General features: G+C 35.9%; 1 protein-coding gene across 1 annotated transcript in view; it reads right to left on the bottom strand.

The window, feature by feature from the left end:
* The window catches only part of CNTNAP2 (contactin associated protein 2), a 2,768,972-nt gene that overhangs the window by 1,401,125 nt on the left and 1,348,693 nt on the right, over positions 1–19,154 (bottom strand). The gene's annotated exons all lie outside the window — the stretch shown is intronic.

Below are 19,154 nucleotides of genomic sequence, written 5' to 3'. Positions count from 1 at the left end.
CTTCATTGTAGGGTAAGATAGAATTCTATACTCCACTGAGCATACTTGTTTTTCCCTTTCTGAGCCAGTTATAATGAAAGTAAAATTTAAGCATTGCCTGTCATCACCCTTATCCTCCCCTCTCTATAATGATTTTTCATGCCTCTTTGTGTTATATAATTTACCCCATTCTATTTCTTTCTTCCCTTTTCTCTCGGTTCAACCCCCTCTTTCAGCCCTTGATTGATTTTTAAAAACATATCATTCATATACATACATATCATATATACATATGATTCTGTATTGTCACATTTGTATATACATTATATACTTTGTGGAAAGGAAACAAGACTGACAGTTTGTGGGGGAAGGGGCCAACTGGGAGTGGCAGTTGGGTCTTGTGACTAGCACTTCCTTCCTACTGGGAGTGGCAGTTGAGTTTTGGGACTAGCACTTCCTTCCTGCCTGGTGGGGTCTTCCTGCCTGGTGTTGGCAGAGAGAGGAGCTTGTTCAGCCCAGTCTGGTGTGGTGTGCCACCTCTTCATGGTTCAGCCTGAAGATTCAGGCCCAATCACCTCTGAAAGTTAGACCTATTCTTGTTTGCTTTCTATCTACTGCTAAGATTCCGAATTAGGCAAAGCAGGACTCCAGGAAAGTTTGGAGAAGCTTTGACTTGTCCTAGTTCATGTAGGCAGTATCAAATGTTATATATGAGCCTATAACCTAAGGCTCCAGGGTCTCAGTTTTATTCCTCATGCAATACTATCTTCCTAAAGTGAAGAAAATGTGGAGTAATGCACGGAGGACTAATCTCAGCATGAGTTCAAATCTTTCCTCTAAAATATACTTGCTATGGGAAATCACTTAACCTCTGTGGTCTCTCAGACAACTCTTTAAGACTAAGTAGTGAGATAGAAACACATTTGCATTAGCAAAGGGAGCTTCCCTATTAAGAATTTTCTAGAGGAGGAGATTTTAATCTATTTTGTGAATTAGATCCCTATGCCAGTGTGATGAAATCATGGGACCCCATTTCAGAGTCATGTTTTTAAAATATAAAAATGAAAATACATATAATTAAAAGGAAACCAATTATATTAAAATATTATTATCAAAACATATGCATTACATTCAACCTTCCCTTTTTCCCAGGTTAGGAATTTCCATGTCTACATCAAGGATAGCACAGGTCCACTTTGTTCCTCCATAGATCATTGGTGACATTACAGAGTACTTTATATGAGCTATATAATTTGATGATAAAAATGGGATATGTTAAGTCAAACTAAAATATTAAAATAAAAATTCAAGACTAAACAGATGAGATTTCATAAAGTAGTACATGGCAGATTAATGGATAAGTGATACAGATGAGGACACAGAAAAAGAACACTTGAGAATTCATGGAGAGCAAAAGTCAAGTTTGGGGAACAGTGAGTGATCCTGTTTGGGTGAAGCAGACAGGGAACCCAACCCAGGTTGCTTAGAGCAAGGATAGAAAGAGAAAAGGACTTGAATTTATATAAGCTAACTCTCTCATTTTATAGGTGAGGAAACTGAGGACCAGCATGTAAACATTGAAGACTATATATGGATGATACATTTTTACTACTACTTACTACTACCACCACTTCTTCTACTTTGGATACTAATACCTCTACCACTACCATTACCATTACCATTACTACTACTACTACTACTACTACTACTACTACTACTACTACTACTACTACTACCACCACCATCACTGCCACCACCACCTTCATCATACTAGAGTCAGGAAAATCCCAATTCAAATTATATATCAGAAAGGTGGGGTGGTAGACAAGCCTCTCTTGCTTATGGAATAGTGGGCAATTCATTTAACAACTTTGTGAATCAGTTTTTTCACATGTAAAATAGAGCCAATCACATCTATCTCACAGGATTGTTGTAAGGGCCAAATGAATTAATACATAAAAAAGCATTTTGTCAAAGTGAATTGTAAATGCTAACTCTAGTTTATAATATAACTTTTATATAGTATCTTTTACGTGCTGGGCACTGTGCTAAGTATTTAACAAAAATGGTCTCATTTATTCTCATTTAATTATAACAGCAAACAGTGAAACAAAGTAAGAAAAAAAAAGATTCTTTTTCTTAGAGGCCATAATTTTAAATCATTTGGTTAAATTAATACGTAATGGAGTAATGTGGGAGAAGTGAAAGACAAAACTGTGATCATCACTTTTTTAAAGCTTGTAAACAAATGGAAACATAGAAAGCATATTAAATATTATGACATAGAAAAAATAGTAGCTTCTATTGCAATATTAACAATGAAATGAAACAAAATAACTCAAAGAGTTAAGGAATACGGTTTAAACTATCTTGAATTCTGATACATAAGAAGTGGTTTTAATTAGAAAGATGAGGATTTCTGAAGAGGTTCTGCAGGGTAATTTTAAGGACTTTAGAGGTCAACAAGACTGGGTCATCATTAGATGTAATTCCACTTTAAAACTTGTAGTCTTTCTTAAAAAATTTTTAAACTTATCAAATATGATTAGTCCCACAAATGGTTGGAAGGAATCCATACTTCTGTCATTCTGGAAGTAATGTGGTTTCTGGTTTGGTAGATATACAGTTAGAATCACAAAGAATTTCAGAGATAGAAGCATCCTCAGTGACCACCTCTTCCCAATCATACCTGAACAAGGATCCCCTCTATGACATATCCCCAAAGTGGTCGTCTAACTCTTTTTTGAAAGATGTGTGTTTGTGTGTGTGTTCATATAGGCAGTCCCATGTTTCAGGTGGCGTTCTCTTTCCCAAGATAGCCTATTCCACTTTTTGGGTAGGTCTCAAGTTTGAAGTTTTTCTCTTCCTCAAGCCTAGGTTCTCCTTGTTTATGCCTTTTTACTGCTCCTTTTTCTGCTCCTTATTCTGCCCTCTGGAGTCTCAAAGATAAAGTTTAATGCAATAGTTCTTCAAATGCCTCACCAAAACTGTCACATTCCTCTCATCTTTTAACCTTCAGTCAATGATTAAAAGACCTGAATTTGAGGTCCATCATCGTCCTTGTCAACTTTCTCTGGACAAACTCTAGTTTATTAATATCCCTCTTGATATGTAACACTCAACACTACACACACTGCTTTGTGTGTAGTCAGAATCATGGGTCTTTGCCACATTAATGGGCTAGAGATTATAGAATGGACTTGATAGCGAGAGCTCTTCCACAGTTCCCTTCTGGTGACCATCCTGGCTCTAAGCTCTATCTACTACTACTACAGGCTCATACTCACTAACTAGGAAACAGACAGTTGGTATGAGTCTATGTCTCAGAGGCAGAACTTGAACCCAGGTCTGCTTGATTTCCAGGCCAGCTCTTTCCAAGGTATGCTTAATCATCAACCAATGTTCTAAAAATGAAGTTGTATTCTAAGAGGACAAAGAATGTGAAAAGGAGGAGACTCTGACCTCATCAGTATAGGGTAGTCTTGCCACTCTGAACATGAGGCAAGACTACTTTTAGTTCATATAAAGAAAGAGGAAAAGTGGAAAAGTGGGGACCATTTAGGGACCATGGTAGAGAGAGGAAGCCGAATAATGACTAATTGGATACCCAATACAATAGCCAGAAAGCTAGTTAGGAGCTAAGGTAGAGAAGAAAGATATTGGGAATCACATTCTTGGGGTTAGAAGGGATCTTGGAAGTCATTTGATATAACTTGATCCAAATCATCAATCATACTCATAAAATCAAAAAAATGATCATCCAGCCTTGACTTAAATACTTCCAGTGACAGGGTACTCACTACCCCTCAAGGAAACTAATTTTATTTATGGCCTAGCAAGTTTTTCTTTCTATTGAACATAAATCTTTCTCCATGTACCAATTGTTCACTGGCCCTCTGGGATGAAGCAGAACAAGTCTAATCCTTCTTTCATATGACAGCCCTTCAATATTTGAAGACAGCAATCATGTCTTCTCTAATATAGCCTCTGTTCTCCAAATTGCTCAGGGGAAATATCAGAAACAGAAGGCCAATCACTGATTTAGCCATTTGTACTTAAAAGAAAACAAGTCAGATATCTGTGAGATGTAGGATTGTCAGTAAGTGATTTGGTTAAACTTACTGTAGCATAATTATCAATATAAATGCTTTGTTTTGTGGATTTGTCTCATTTATGTAGATATTCTTTAGTCTCAGGAAATCTTGACTGGGGTTATTAAATGTGGACACAAATAAAATAAATTTATAGTGAAAATTATTCAATAAAGTAAACAAAGGCAAAGGCAAAATCATATATGACAGGGCAAATCTTGAACTTGCCATTTACATTCTCTCTTTTTCTTTAACTTTTCTTTTTTGGCTATTTGCTTGGCCTTAGCCAAATCCTTTCACCTTATTGACCTCAGTTTTCTTACCTTTCTATAAGATGGTTAGACTAGCGTGGTGCTCTATAAATGGTCTTAGAAGTCTTAGAAATCAGCAAATCTAAATTTGTATTTTAGCTATGCTATTTATTCCCTATATACCTATAGAAAACTTATTTTACCTTAAATGGCTTCAGAAACCCTTTCTATAAAGTGAGCCATTTGCCCATCATAGAATTTAGAGCTAGATAGGTACTAAGATATCTTCCATTGACAGGAAAAGAAAAACAAAACAAAAGACCATCATAGGTTATAATTCATATAGAATATATTAGGTTTGCTCCAGCAAAATGCTATTTAAAGGGCAATAAGCTCCCCCTAACTATCACAACTTTCCAAAACCATGACTCTCAGTCCATTTGTCCACTAGTGGTCAGTTGTTCAACAGCTAAGAAAATTTTGGGTTCCCTGGGGGGAACTTATTTCCTCCATTAGATTCAGTCCTGTCTCATATTTCTCTCCTACCTCTTCCATCGTATTCTCAGTCTTTCTATAATGCCATAGGAACATAGGGTAATTTGTTTAGTACTGATCGGGACTTTAGAACTCCTCCAATACAACCTCTTCTCCCTAATTTAATAGTTAGCATTTGAGAATGAGTATTATAATTTTTAGCATTGTCTGTGGTTGTTATTAAGGTGTCTGGATTTAACTATTAGTTATTAACTGCAATAATGGAAAATAAGTAAACAGAAAAAAAAAGAAACTTCAGCATGGTTTTCCATGAACTTATCTTTCTTGTGAATATCAGTATTAGAGGTATCAAGGTACGTATGGTTCAAGGACCATACATTATATGATTTTACTAAAATTGTATTAAAATGTAGAAATCAGGATAATATGATGACAATAATGGTTTTTAATACTTATTCTTCATAACTAAGCAACAGAGAGCTTTATTGAGCAGTATTTATTTTATATTTGTTAGTTTCATGGGAACTGTAAGAACACAAGTGCTGGAGTTAAGTTTCATCTGGTTTTTAAAAGAGAAAACATTCTTTCCCAAAGGACATTACAAATAAAGAATAACCAAAAAAAAAATCAGAGAGATATGTTGTTATTCTCCTAGAAAGTCATTGAAACCAAATGAAAATGTTGGCATCTGAGTGGATCCCTCTGTATTTTATTGAGCACTGTTCTTAACAGCCATTTTTTTTTGTGTGTGTAGATTATGTAAGAGATTTGTGAATATAGAGCAGAATTGCTGGGGGATGTATGACCTTGGCTTTTGTTTCTGAACTGTACTTAGACAAAAAAAAATGCCCTTTTCTGGTTTCCTGTACATACTTAAGATGTTTTTTTCTACAACTAGCGCTCAAAGAGAAATGATGCTTACAGGAATATCAAACTTGGCATCTCTTTTGACTATGAACATTTACAACAAAGATCTTTAAAGTGGGTATGTCCTCACTAAAGGTCTTAAAGGCTGGATGGCCACTTATTGATGATATATTGAGGAGATTTTTGTTCAGGTATGTGTTGGATTTAGGTGTCCTTTGAGGTATTTTCCAACTATGAGCTTCAGTGATACTGTAGTACTTTCTTGGCACAAAAATAAATAATGAAGATACAGGGAATTATATATATTAATATACATTATATGTATATTTTACATATATATCTTGCAACTATTTCTATGTGTTTCCAAGAATAGCATTAGAATTGTTCCACATTTTTGTAAGTACCCCCCAATAAAAAAGATACAACTCTCTAAGGCTATATTTGCATGATAACAAAAACATTATTGGAGAAGAGAATAAATTAGTGCCAGTAGCAGAGTCTGGGCACAGAAATCAATTTGTCCACTTTATTGACTGTGTCTATGTGCATAGTATCATTTCAGTCCCAAGAGCCACAGAGAGCATGACCTTTAGCCCCATTGATTAGTGCATCCTTCAGCTTCACCATAAACATAACTTTTGTGTCAATGCCATTAATACTATTTCTCTCAAAAAGGATTTATTAAGTGATTGCACACTTAGGATCACAGATTTGGAGTTAGAAGAGGTCTTAGAGGTCCAGACCCTCATAGCCCCTTAGGTTTATCAATTAAGAGTTGGAAGAGACTTTAGAAGTCATCTGGTGTAACTCTCTCATTTTATAGATGAGGAAACTGGAGCCTAGCAAGGTAGCACCTAGGAGGAAGTTGGGTGGCTCAGGTGATTGAGAGCCACATCCAGAGATGGGAGGTCCTGGGTTCAAATGTGGTCTCAGGCACTTCTTAGCTGTGTGATCTGGGTAAATCACTTAATCCCCATTGCCTAGCTCTTACTGCTCTTTTGCCTTAGAACCAATACACAGTATTTATTCTAAAAAGGAAGGTAAGGGTTTTAGAGGAAAAAAAAGATAGGAACTAAATAAGGATTTAAACCAAGGCTCCCTGACTCCAAAAACAGGAATATTTCTACTTTATCACGTTATTCATTCCAAGTCCAATTTGTCTCATTTTACAGATAAACAGAGGTCTAAGGAAGAAAACTGACTTGATCAGATTCATAGTGGTAGAAAGAGGCTTATATTATTTATCATTAAAACTGATTTAAGAACAAGCTAACAGTCTTGTTCTGAAAGTCCATTAAAATCTAACATGCTTTACTTGGAGCTGCAGCTATAACACATGTCCTGATACTTAGAGCATCCCAAACTACCTGGAATATTTCTGGTCCTTCCAGATATACCAGTGTTCAAAGAACAAGGTCATTTATCTCAAAGACAAATAGATTTGTCATACTAGAAGGGACAATGGAAATGATTTAGTCAAGTTCCAAGATTTTTATAGCTAAGAAAACAGAAGTGCAAAGATATTGTGACTTGCTCAATTACATGATGGTGAGTAACAAACAGAGCCAATGCTCAAAGTCAGGGCTCCTCAATCCCAGGACAGGATTCACTTTGCTTAAAAGGTGATGGAAGCTTCTTGACCCTCCTAGGATAGGGGGAAGTTTGTGCTCCACTGACGGACCAACATCAGACTGGTGGAATAAACAAGCCACTCTCCTCCCATCATCCCCCAATCCACCTTTTATATTAAATATCAGTTTGATTGGTTAACTGTTATGTTATTCTTGTTGATATTTAGTAAGAAAACCCAATATCAAAAATGAGTTAGGTCACACTTAGTACTATTTGAGCACTTGCCTTCCTTTCAGACTTGGATAGAAGGTGTTAAAAATGCTATCCCATATTCAGAAGAGAAAACTGAGGCTCAGAGAAGTTAGATGGATTGGACTCACCTAAATGGTTAATTCTTGTCAGAGTCAGAACATTAGCCTTTGTCTTCTAGTTCAAGAACAAGTATTCATTCTACTCTCTACGTCACACTGTTTCTAAATAATAGGTTTACTTTACTTGGTGACTTCTCAGTTATTTGCCAGATTACTATTATTGTGGTTTTTATTTCTAGGTAGGCATATTTATATTTTTGGATGCAGTTATATAGATATCTAGAATGTAGTCTATGTTTCAAGGCAGGCCCCCTTTGCCTTAATTAAATTTAGGAGTAACAATTTGAGTGTTTGAATTTTACAAATGTAAAATTATAAAATTATACTGTGGTCATGAAATTATAAGTTGCATTTTTTAAAAAAAAACTTTTAAAGCTAATAGGATAAAATGCTGTGGAATGATTAGTTCACTTTTATCATTTAACTGTGAAAGGATAGATAGAACTAGTTCTAAAGAATTAATTAAGAGAAATCTGATAAATACTATCACACTGAAATGAATTCTACAGTTTAATAGACATATAGTAGAGAGGACAATTATGTTCTTATTCATGTTTATTTTTAATCTTCAGTGAAAGATCACATTTTTCTTTTTAAAAGAAGAATCTATTCTATAAGGAAGAGCAGCATATATGGTGTGAATACATTTATCAAAATCAATTTTTTTTTCTGTATTTATAAGATTCAATAACACAATAATAGTAATTCTTAGTAAATAACTATTTCTTGTTCTTTCTACTTTCTCTCTTTGGCTTTAACCCATTTTTCTTGGGTGACTTCATCCTAGAGTCCCTTCCATAATCTACATCCTAAACAAAATTGTATACTTGCTGGACCTGATACATTCCATTTTATTTCTGACCAGTTTTCCTTTTCCCAGAGCTGACCATTATGGCTGTAATGGTTTCTTTCTCCACGCTGGACTCTTTCTATCCCCAATTCCCTTAAGAACATTAAGTTTACTTCTACCTCTAATAAGAAGCCTTTTCCCCATCTTTCTACAATTTATTAGTTTTTTTTCCTTACCTACAAAAATTACTTTGCATATACTTATTTATTTGTGCAAATCATATATACTCTAGGAGAATATAAGCTCTTCGATGGGAGAGTTTTATATCCTCTTTTACCTCTAGAACCTAACACAATGTTGTGCACTTAATAAGCATTAAATTATACTGTGATAGGAAAGGTGTGAGGAAAAGGAAGAGTAAGAGGGAAGAATTTTGAAGTTATCTTTTTCCCTATCTCTTAATTAATGCCTTTCCTGTTAAAACACCCTGACCAAAGAATCAGTCTGTGAATGGTATTCAACCTCCAAGAGGTCAAGAATTTTATAAGGTACATATGCCATATTATTTTGGGAGAGCCTTGAAATAATCAATCATTCCTTAATATTCTGAACAAAGTTCATCATCTCCCTCATGGGACATAAAGGAAAAAATTAGTCAGTCCATTCTTCAGAAAAACATTATCATTAAATGCTACTTATATGCTATTACTTTGCTAAGAACTGGGGATACAAAGGAATGTTGAAGTCAATCCCTACTTTCAAAAAATTATGTACAATTTATATTTAAGGAAAAAATGGAAAGACTCAACAGAGTGAAGGCATGGAAATTAAGGGGGATCAGAAAAGGCATCTTGCTGGGATTTGAAACAACCTAGGAAATCCAAGAGGAAGAGACAACAATTCCAATCCAAAGTGGAGTTGGGAGGGACTTGTGAAAATCTCTAGAGTTGGAAGATGGAATATTTTGTTCAAATTACAGTAATTGGATCAAAGAATACATGGCACAGTGTTAGGTGCAAGATTACTAGAGAAAATGTGTAGGGAAAGAGGTTATGAAGGGCTTTGAATGCAGAAGGTTTTATATTTGATCTGGGAGGGCATAGGGAGTCACTGAAGTTTACTAAGTAGTAGATGACATTATAAAGTTATAGTGAGTAGAGCATGATTTGAAGTTAGAATAACTTGGAGAGTGACTGTAAAACCAACTAGCAGGCTAATCCATTATGGTATTAGTTGTGAGGGTCTGAACCATGGTGGTGACAGTATTAGATATTTTGGGGTAAGGGGAAGTGATGAGAGAGTGAGGAAAGATGGAATGATCAAAGCAAAGTACCATCAGAACTAGGATACAACACAGGGTTCTATGAAGTGCTATGGCATGTTTTTAACCTGTCATTTACTAAGAAATCACTTTAATGTCTCTGAGTCAGTTTTTTCATCTGTGCCAGAAACAGTAGATAGATGAAGTAGTGAATAGATTTATGGGGTTACAGTCAAAATCAGGGTTTGAATCCAACCTCAAGATATTAATAATTGTGTTACCTCGGGCAAGTCTCAACCTCAGCTTCCTTATCAGTAAAATGTAAAGACCACCTGTAATGACCTAATAGATTTTGATCTCATGATCCTGTGATGTTTAAGATGTTATCTAGCTCCAGATTTCATTACCCTTATCAGGTTCAATAGAAATTATAGTTCTTGATACCTTGATTTCTTTGCTATAATTCATCTGTGAAAACACCTTTATTTTATCATGCTATGCTTTTGTTATTAATTTTTTCTAATATATCCCCAATTAATTCATATATTTTCATAAAGGACTGCAAAGGGTCAGAGAAGGTTTAAATTTAACTTTAATTGATTTTTCTTTAATGCTATTTTAAGATATTTAAATTCTTGTTTATATGTCAGTTACTCATGCAAGAGCCTGATTACAAATTGTTAGTAAATCTCCCAAACATATTGTCAGTCCATAATATCTTGCCCAAAGTAGCAGCAGAATATCGGCTGTCATTGGTACATTATGAAGATAAATTATTGAACCAAGAAAATCATGATATGAATTGTAATATATCACTTGCATTTTTATCCCTCCAGGCATTCTGACTCTGTCAGTAAATGAATGTGAACACAACTTAGTTTTCATTTCCAACAGTAATGCTGTCAGTGCTGACAACTGTACCCGTCATGAGGGAAGAAGTGGGCTATTCCCAGAGAGCCCATGGGGCCAAATTGTATTATGCATTCTGTTCTCCCCCATGACATCTGTGCTTCATTTATTTGTTTTGTCATTTGTCCATGACATCTGAAAACACAATTTCTTTTAAAGCACAAGCGCTGATGTACAAATGCATCACTTCGGCACAAGAAATCAGTCATTAATACTGTTATCGCTTTCAAGAGAACAGTATGAAGAGTACATGTTTCCTAGAACAGTGATGGTTTGATCAAATGTCATCTTGTGGCATTACCAAATCTTATTTCTGCCATACTATGACCTAAAATGAAGTTGTACCTATAATAAGAGCATTATAGTGATACCCAGATTGAGAATGAAATAATGTTCTTGAAAATTACTAGAAATTTGAGGCTATCATAGAAATCATCTATCCAAGATTAGCAGCAGTTCATAAGAAACAGTTTCAAAAGAAAAAAAAAACAGATTTAATTCATAAATCAAATTATTTAGTTATTAAAGCTAAAAGAAGCTTTTCATGTCATAGAGTCCATTTCATGGATAAAGAAATGAAAAGCAAGAAAGGTAATAAGGCTTGACATATATTATATATAAGTATTATATATAATATATAATATATAATTATATATATATATATATATATATATATAAAAGTAATGGATCTGGGGATTTGAACCCAGGACTTCTGACTCTTAATTTCACTTCTTTTTAAGAGTATATGTCCAAACTCTCTCTTTGTATATGTGCAGGAATTCCAGTATATCTGACAGCATTAATGATGTTCTCTCTCTAGATACTAGCTTTTCTATAATTTCATAACATTGTTTTTTGTTTGTTTGTTTTTGCCCTGCTGGATGCTTCCACTTTTTAGTTATATTTATTGATTTCATAACCCCTAAACCCTGAGTCTTCCAATGTTCTGTCTTTGACCCCTTTCTCTTTTCACTTTGTGCTATCTCACTTGTTGGTCCAGTCACCTCCCATGGCTTCAATTATTATTTTAAACTCAACATTTTGAAAGCTAAACTCATTATTCTCTCCCATTCCCAATTTCGGCCTCATACCCTCTCCTCTTCCAAATTTTCACCATTACTGTTAAGGGCACCTCTATCTCATAGTTACCCAGGCTCACAACTTCAATATCATCCTAAACTTTTCATTCCCACCCATTCTACATATTCAAACCATAGTCAGATCCTATTGTCCCTGCTTTAGGCTTAGCACAATGCCTGGTAAATGCTTAATAGATTATCAGATTAATTAATAAATTAAGCCCTAGTAAGTGCTTAATAAATGACTGTTGGTTTTTTTTTACCTTAAAACACTGATAGTGAATGTTTTAGAGACTGAATACCCAAACTGTAAAACTCACACCCCATGTGAATCCTATGCCTTACCCCAGATAGGGAGGGAGGAAGCACTCCTATTGGGTTACTGGGCAGAGGGGTGGGTGATGGGAAAAATGCCCTTAGATGTGAGTGGTGAGGTGGAGGGGAGCAGCCCCATCTGGCATACTCTGGCATGTGTGCCATATGTTCACCAAAATAGCCTTAGAAGCATCTAGTCTATACATTGCCATCTTATCACTCATCCAACAAAACCTTAGGTCAGATCTTCATTACTTCTTGCCTAAACTACTGCAGTGCCTTTTAACAACCCTCATCACTTTGAATCTCACTATTTCAGTTGTCAGCTTTGTTTTATGGAACCCTCAAATTTTCCCCTATGCCTTGGAAACTTGCCTTAGGGAAATCCCAAACTGACCTTGTCTTAGACAGAACAATAAACCTTAAATTATTAAATGATATCAGCTTGGATAGAATTAGTAGATATAATAAAATCTAAACTACCCTTTTGTCTTAGAAGTTTCTCCCATTTTATCAGAAGCCTTTCCCAGATAGTCCAGTCCTTGGCTGGAATCATCCTTCCCTTTTGTCCAATGTAAAGTCAATCAATTAAACCTTCATATCCTATATTCCCCCAAAGTATATATAAGACCCCCAAGTTCTATAGATCCTTGGGAAATCTCCTCTTAAGATGTTTTTTTTTTTTCTAGGAGACATTGCTCCCAGAGTCCCAGAGCTTTGGGTCTCTGATATCTAGTACTTGACTCTGCATTAGTGATATCAGAGATATCTTATCAGAGATATCTTATCAGAGCATTGTTTTCCTTGTTCTGATTAAGGGACTTTGTTCTTTCTAACTACATTAGTGGTTCAATGTTTTTCAAGGTTGACATATTCCTTCCTCAACTCAGCCACCAAGTTATTTTTCTGAAGTGTATGTCTGACCATGGTTTCCTTTCCTTCTCTATCTTCTCCCATGATAATTTTTTTATAATCCAAAAATTTATTAAATATATTTGGGTATACACACACACACACATATATATAATGTGATAGGCTTTACAGAGACACATTATGTATGTATGTGTGTGTGTGTGTGTGTGTGTGTGTGTGTGTGTGAGTGTTTCTGTTTATGGCCACATAGTCAGTAGGTATTTGATAGAATTTTAAAAACAGATCTCTCTAAATCTAACACTTTTTTCTATTGAGAGTACCCTTGGTAGACATGTAAACAACTGGAGGTAAGGAGGGACAAAGCAAGCCTTTAAAAATCATTTTCTTTTATATACATATATATATATTTTTTTTAAACCCTTACCTTCCATCTTGGAGTCAATACTGTGTATTGTCTCTAAGGCAGAAGAGTGGTAAGGGCTAGGCAATGGGGGTCAAGTGACTTGCCCAGGGTCACACAGCTGGGGAGTGTCTGAGGCCAGATAAAAATCATTTTCTAAAGCTGGTCACATCCTCACAGGCTTAGCTAAGAAGTGCAGACAATGAAAGATCCTACTTAGTATTTGCATTTTCTTGGCAAAAACAAAAATAAACTTAACATGTACCTAGAGAGAGAGGACAAGTTCAGCTTTCCTAGCTCTCCTTCAACGAGGCTCCTCTCGTGCACATCGTAAGATCAGATAGTTCTAGAATCTGAACCTAATGTCTTCTATAGAAGCTCAGGAGGGAAGCCAACAAGAAAGATGCTCCTTTCACTAGGCAAATGGTAACACGTAAAGATGGGAAGCACTTACTCCATTTCAGAAATGCTAGTTATGGCTAATGGTATAATAGAATAAATCTGCTCATGTAGTGTGTATTTCAGGAGGTGTAAACAACATGTGTCTGTTCTGAGAAGCTGTCATCAAAAGTGAAATTCTTTTCAATTGTTAGATAATTTGCATGGATGGTGACACGCCATCAGCCTGAGTCCTCCAAATTTCCTGAGATATTTGTTTAAAACCATGTAGTAAGAATTGCACATTTCTGATGCAGAGTGAAATGAGCAGAACCAGGAAAACATTGTACACAGAGACTGAAACAAAGGGGGATGATCATACGCAATCAACTTTGCTACTGATAGCACTGCAAGGTTCCAGGTCAATCCCGAGGAACTTATGAGAAAGAAGGCTATCCACATTGAGAGGAAGAACTGTGGGAATAGAAATGCAGAAGGAAAACATTTGATTTCTCACTTGTTTATCTGGGCATTAGATGTGGGGTTTGGGTTTTTTAAAGATTATTATAAAAATAATTAATATGGAAATGGATATTGAGTGATAACACATACACAACCCAGTGGAATTGCTTGTTGGTTCTGGTGGGAGGGGGAGAGGAGGAAGGAAAGAACATGAATCATGGAATCATGGAAAACTACTTATAAGAATTGCTGGATTCTAAGGTGAAAGGCTTTTTCTCTTTATAGCAGCAGGAACTCACTCTTGCTCAATGTATTTCCCTTCTGACATCCAAAACTTTTCTTCCAATGTTGTGATTACTTCCCTTAAGTCTTGGCTATCACTTAAATTTTTTTTAAATTTATTGATTAAGAAAATTTTCCCATGGTTACATGATTCATATTCTTTTCCTCCCCTCTTGGAACCCCTCTCTCATAGCCAATGCAAATTTGGCTATTACTTTAAAATTGGATGTTGTTCTCCTTTTTTTCCTGGATGTTTTTTATTTCTTCCTGGGACCTGTGCTTTTTCAACATCTGCACTCTCATTTTCTTCATCATCCACTTTCATTAGATTGCATATATCCTCTTCTTCATCACTCAGGAATTCTTTTATTTCCTGAAAATTTTCCTCAAGTTCTTCTCTTAGTGTATCAACTTGTTTTGTCCACACTTACTTTTGGGATGAAATATAGAGGCCTGTGTTAGGCTTTTAAGTTCTCCATAATCTGTCCCCTTCCAAATTCCCAAGCTTCTTAGATCTAACATCTCCAAACACTCTACTGACTTTTGCCATCTCCACACACTTGACTTATCTTCCTATCCTGGCCCATTTTCAGGCTTCTGTACACAAAACATTTCTTCTCATTTCCTTGCTTTTAATGTTTCCTTTCCCAGATGTCTGGTATACACTGTCCCTTCACCTCTTCAATGTGGTGTTTCTGGCTTCCTTTGAGATTCATTTAAAATCCCAACTCCTGGAGGAGGCCCTTCCAAGTTCCCTCAGCGATAAAGACTAAAGTTAAGTGGGCATTTCAGCATGGCAACTTAAAAGACTGCATTTTGGGGGGCAGTCAATCTCAGTGGATTGAGAGCCATGCCTGGAGACAGGAGGTCCTGGGTGCAAAACTGATCTCAGATACTTCCTAGCTGTGTGATTCTGTGCAAGTCATTTAACCTTCATTGCTTAACCCTTACCACTCTTCTGCCTTGGAACGAATACACATTATTGATTCTAAGATAGAAGGTGAGTTTTTTTTTTTAAACTATGCTTTTTACAAATCAACAAAGCAAATAGCATCCTCTGAATTCTATAATTTTCTAAAATCATTATGTTAGTTAACCAGTAGTTTTAGGAAAAAAGCAATTTAAAGAAAGGCATCATGGAATTTCTTGTGCTTTCCAAGTGAATCTGTGAATATAAAAACTTTTTCAACCATTTACCCAGCTAAGAACAAGTCACTATCTACTTTAGAAAAGCTTTTACTGTTAGAAAACTCCTTCTAATCTCCACTGAAAAATCTTGTTAAATTTTCTATATGAGACTTTTCAAAATGTAATTATCTGATAATGATTGTCAATTAGAATGATCTTCTCCAGAAGCAAATAGGGTGAAAGAAAATGTGCACAAAATATTTCTAAAAATAACTGACTATATCCATTTTTGTGGGAGTTTTGTAATTTTATCAATTTAAAATGCTCTCTGTGTGGAAGCTCCTTCCCCTGATCATAGAGCCCTGGAGAGCTGCCTGAGGTATTGACTCATCCAGGTTCACATAGCAAAAATATATCAGAGGAAGGACTATTTTTTTGAGCCCAAATTTTCCCATTTTTAATTATGGCCCCATATTGACTGTTCCTGGAAGTCTGTTTCTCATAGTGTGAATAAGGGAACACATAAAGAATGCTTTCTGAATTGTCTCATTTGATCCTCACAATAAAACTATGAGGCAAATACTACAACTATTATGTTACCCATTTTATTTTTTAATTTAATTTTAAATTTTTCATTTTTTAATATTTTCCCCACATTTACATGATTCCTTTTTCCCCTCCCCCCTTCACACCTCCCTCCCAGAGCTGACAAGCAATTCCACTGGGTTGTACAAATGTTATGTGATACCCATTTTAGAGATAAGGAAACTGAGTTTAGAGATTTGTTCATGTTCACATAATTATTAAGCACCAGAGGCAGCATTTGCAACCTGGTTTCTGGCTCCAAGTCCAAAATAATTTTTCATATATGCTGTACTGATTCTTGTTAAGAGGAAGAAGAAAACACCTCTGTGTAAACATCAGTTGAATACTTGGCTTAAGTGAGAATGAAGATGCATCAGAATGGAGTAAACAATAAAGAACTTCAGAGACCTCTATCTGAAGGTGAAAGATAGTCGCCAGTGTTCATACTGTATTCATAGAATTATAAGTATAGAAGTAGAATCTCTCTTTGGGGGTTTCTGAAGGGAAACCAATAGAAAGGCAATTCAAGGTTTCTCCTCTGATTAGGTGGGAGCACTCAAATGTGAGATACTATGAGCTAGTAACTGATTAATCAATAATTATGACTATAGGTAATTAACAATTATAATAGCAAACTAAAATTGATTTCCTCTTAATGGATCAATCAAGAACTTGGAAGAACAAGGTGAAATCTGATTTGTTGTTACTGAAATGAGCAAGAATCTGGATAAATGGAAGAAAACACACACCTACCTCTCCAGTATTTTTGCTTTTCAGGTTGTAGGGAAGTTTTGTGGAATGTATAGAGGAGGTGATAATTTGTGAATGTCAAATAGAATTTCTGAGGAGACGTGGATCAGCTGCCAAGTACATTCCTGGGAGGCCAGGGCATCTCTAAAGAACTGGGCTGGTAATGAACAAAGCAGGTACCCAGAGGTACCAAAGCCAGCTAGACACAAGCTCAGCAGCCCCATGCTGTTGAAAAGATCTAGGAAACTACAACAGGGGAAGACCTCTCATCCACAGGGCCTATGCCTTTGACTGCATAAAGAAAACAAGCCTTCCGGGAGGCACTCCCTTGAAAAAGACATCTTTGCTTTTCTGTGATGCAGGGAAGGTCTTGCCCCTGTTGCATGAGCTCAGCTCACCAGCTAATGATAAACAGGACCCATGTGGGGATGCATAAATGAATGAATGACTGTGTGGATGTTAGGGCAGATGAAGTTTTCTGAAGATGCATCTTTAAAAATCAGAATTCTACACCCACTACTGAATTGTTCTAATCCCCCTTCCTCAGGACTCACATGGCTGATTTGAGAACACTGTACTATTACTCTTTGATCCAACCACTAACTGGGTAAGAAGAAAGTTTATTGTGGGAGGAAAGTCATTAGTAGATAACCAAAAGTGGACAAAAGATTTTATTTTTAAACTCTTATCTTTTCTCTTAGAATCAATACTGTGTATTGGTTCCAAGGCAGAAGAGCAGTAAAGGCTAGACAATGGGAGTCAAGTAACTTGTCCAGGACCACACAACTAAGAAGTGGATGATGCCACGTTTGAACCCAAGACCTTCTGTCCCTAGACCTGGCTCCACAACCTCTCAGCCTTCTGGCTGCTCACCTGCATAGGAATTTAAAGCTACAGTGTCTGAAACCCTAAAACACAGCTTGACTATGTTCCAGGAAGGACTTTCAAAACTAAGTCAAGAAAATGAGATGAGTGACAAAAAGAAAACTCAAACTAAAAATTGTGAATTGTATTACAATAAATAGATACCCATTAAGGATTAGTGAGAAAGTGTCCAATTACATTATTTATTTCTTTAATTTCTACTCTATCAGTGTAATCTATACAGATAATGATGATGATGTTTATACTTACAATTTCACTGATTCACATTTTATATAACAGTGATTAGGTCTAGAAATGATGAGGAAATGAGTAAAGAGGGGGTAAATGTGTGCCAAAGCTTATATCCATTTATAAAGGGCTCAGAAATGTCAAGTACAAATCTGTGACTTCTCTCAGAGATAGCAAGATATTAAATATGAACACCTAAGGAATATATAAATGGCTGGAAGAAAAGAGGTCAAAGTTGGGAAGACATACAATAATATTATTATTTCCTTTGTTGGGAGATAATGAAAATTTCCTGATAGTAAAAATACAGAATTGGGCTACCAAATTTGCTGCTGACATATACATGATAAAGGAAGGCATTTGGGTTCAGTGAGTACAGAACAACAATCTTGCCTCTTTTGCTTTACTTTTGGTCTGGTTCAATTCATTTATATGTTAAGTCAGAAAGGATCTTGGGAATTTCTATCCCCAAATCAAGTAGTTATCTGAGTTGGAAGAGTTTTGTTGTTTTATTTTCCCTCTGCCTTATATGTAGCAAGAAAAAGGATAGATTATAACAGCCTGAAGACTCTTCTGTATACTCTATATTATTTGTAGTAGTTAATATGATCTGGCAATGATTAAAGGGCTGGGAACCTGCCTTAATTAGGCTAAGCTTACTGGAGTGATGCTCCAAGCTGAGGGAAGATAAACACTCAGGGAGGGAGGGAGAGTCAAGGAGAAATGAAGACATGTTGGGATGGCCAACAGCCAGAAAAGCAAGCCTGAGAAAAAACCTTGATGATACCACCAGAAGGCACTGGTGGCCCTAAAGCTATGTCTGTGTTGTTCTGGCACATGTGTAGCCTGGCAACAATTGTTCATTATGTGTGCCCCTTATGCATCATCCCTATCCATATCTACTCTTGCTACCAGCAGTTATTTGTAGTCCCAGACATGAAATCAGAATTTTCAGCTGCTACTTTTCTTACTTAACTATTTCAATGAATGTCTATGTTTAGATATAATTGTGTTGTTTATTCAACTAGAATATATATATATATGCATATATCTATCTATCTATAAATATATATCTACCTCCATAAGAAGTCATGAGCTAAGGCACTGAGTGCATGCAGATCCCCAGAGTTCTGCATTTCCAACCTCCTCTCTTGTGAGAGGTGGGTAGTCTTGATGCTCTCCCTTCTAGCAACATGGAGAAAG

The sequence above is a fragment of the Monodelphis domestica genome, chromosome 5 (genome assembly GCF_027887165.1).
Source record: "Monodelphis domestica isolate mMonDom1 chromosome 5, mMonDom1.pri, whole genome shotgun sequence".
In the NCBI taxonomy this organism is placed as follows: domain Eukaryota; kingdom Metazoa; phylum Chordata; class Mammalia; order Didelphimorphia; family Didelphidae; genus Monodelphis; species Monodelphis domestica.
The sequence above is the reverse complement of the archived record's forward strand: the minus strand, read 5'-3'. Positions and strand labels throughout refer to the sequence as shown.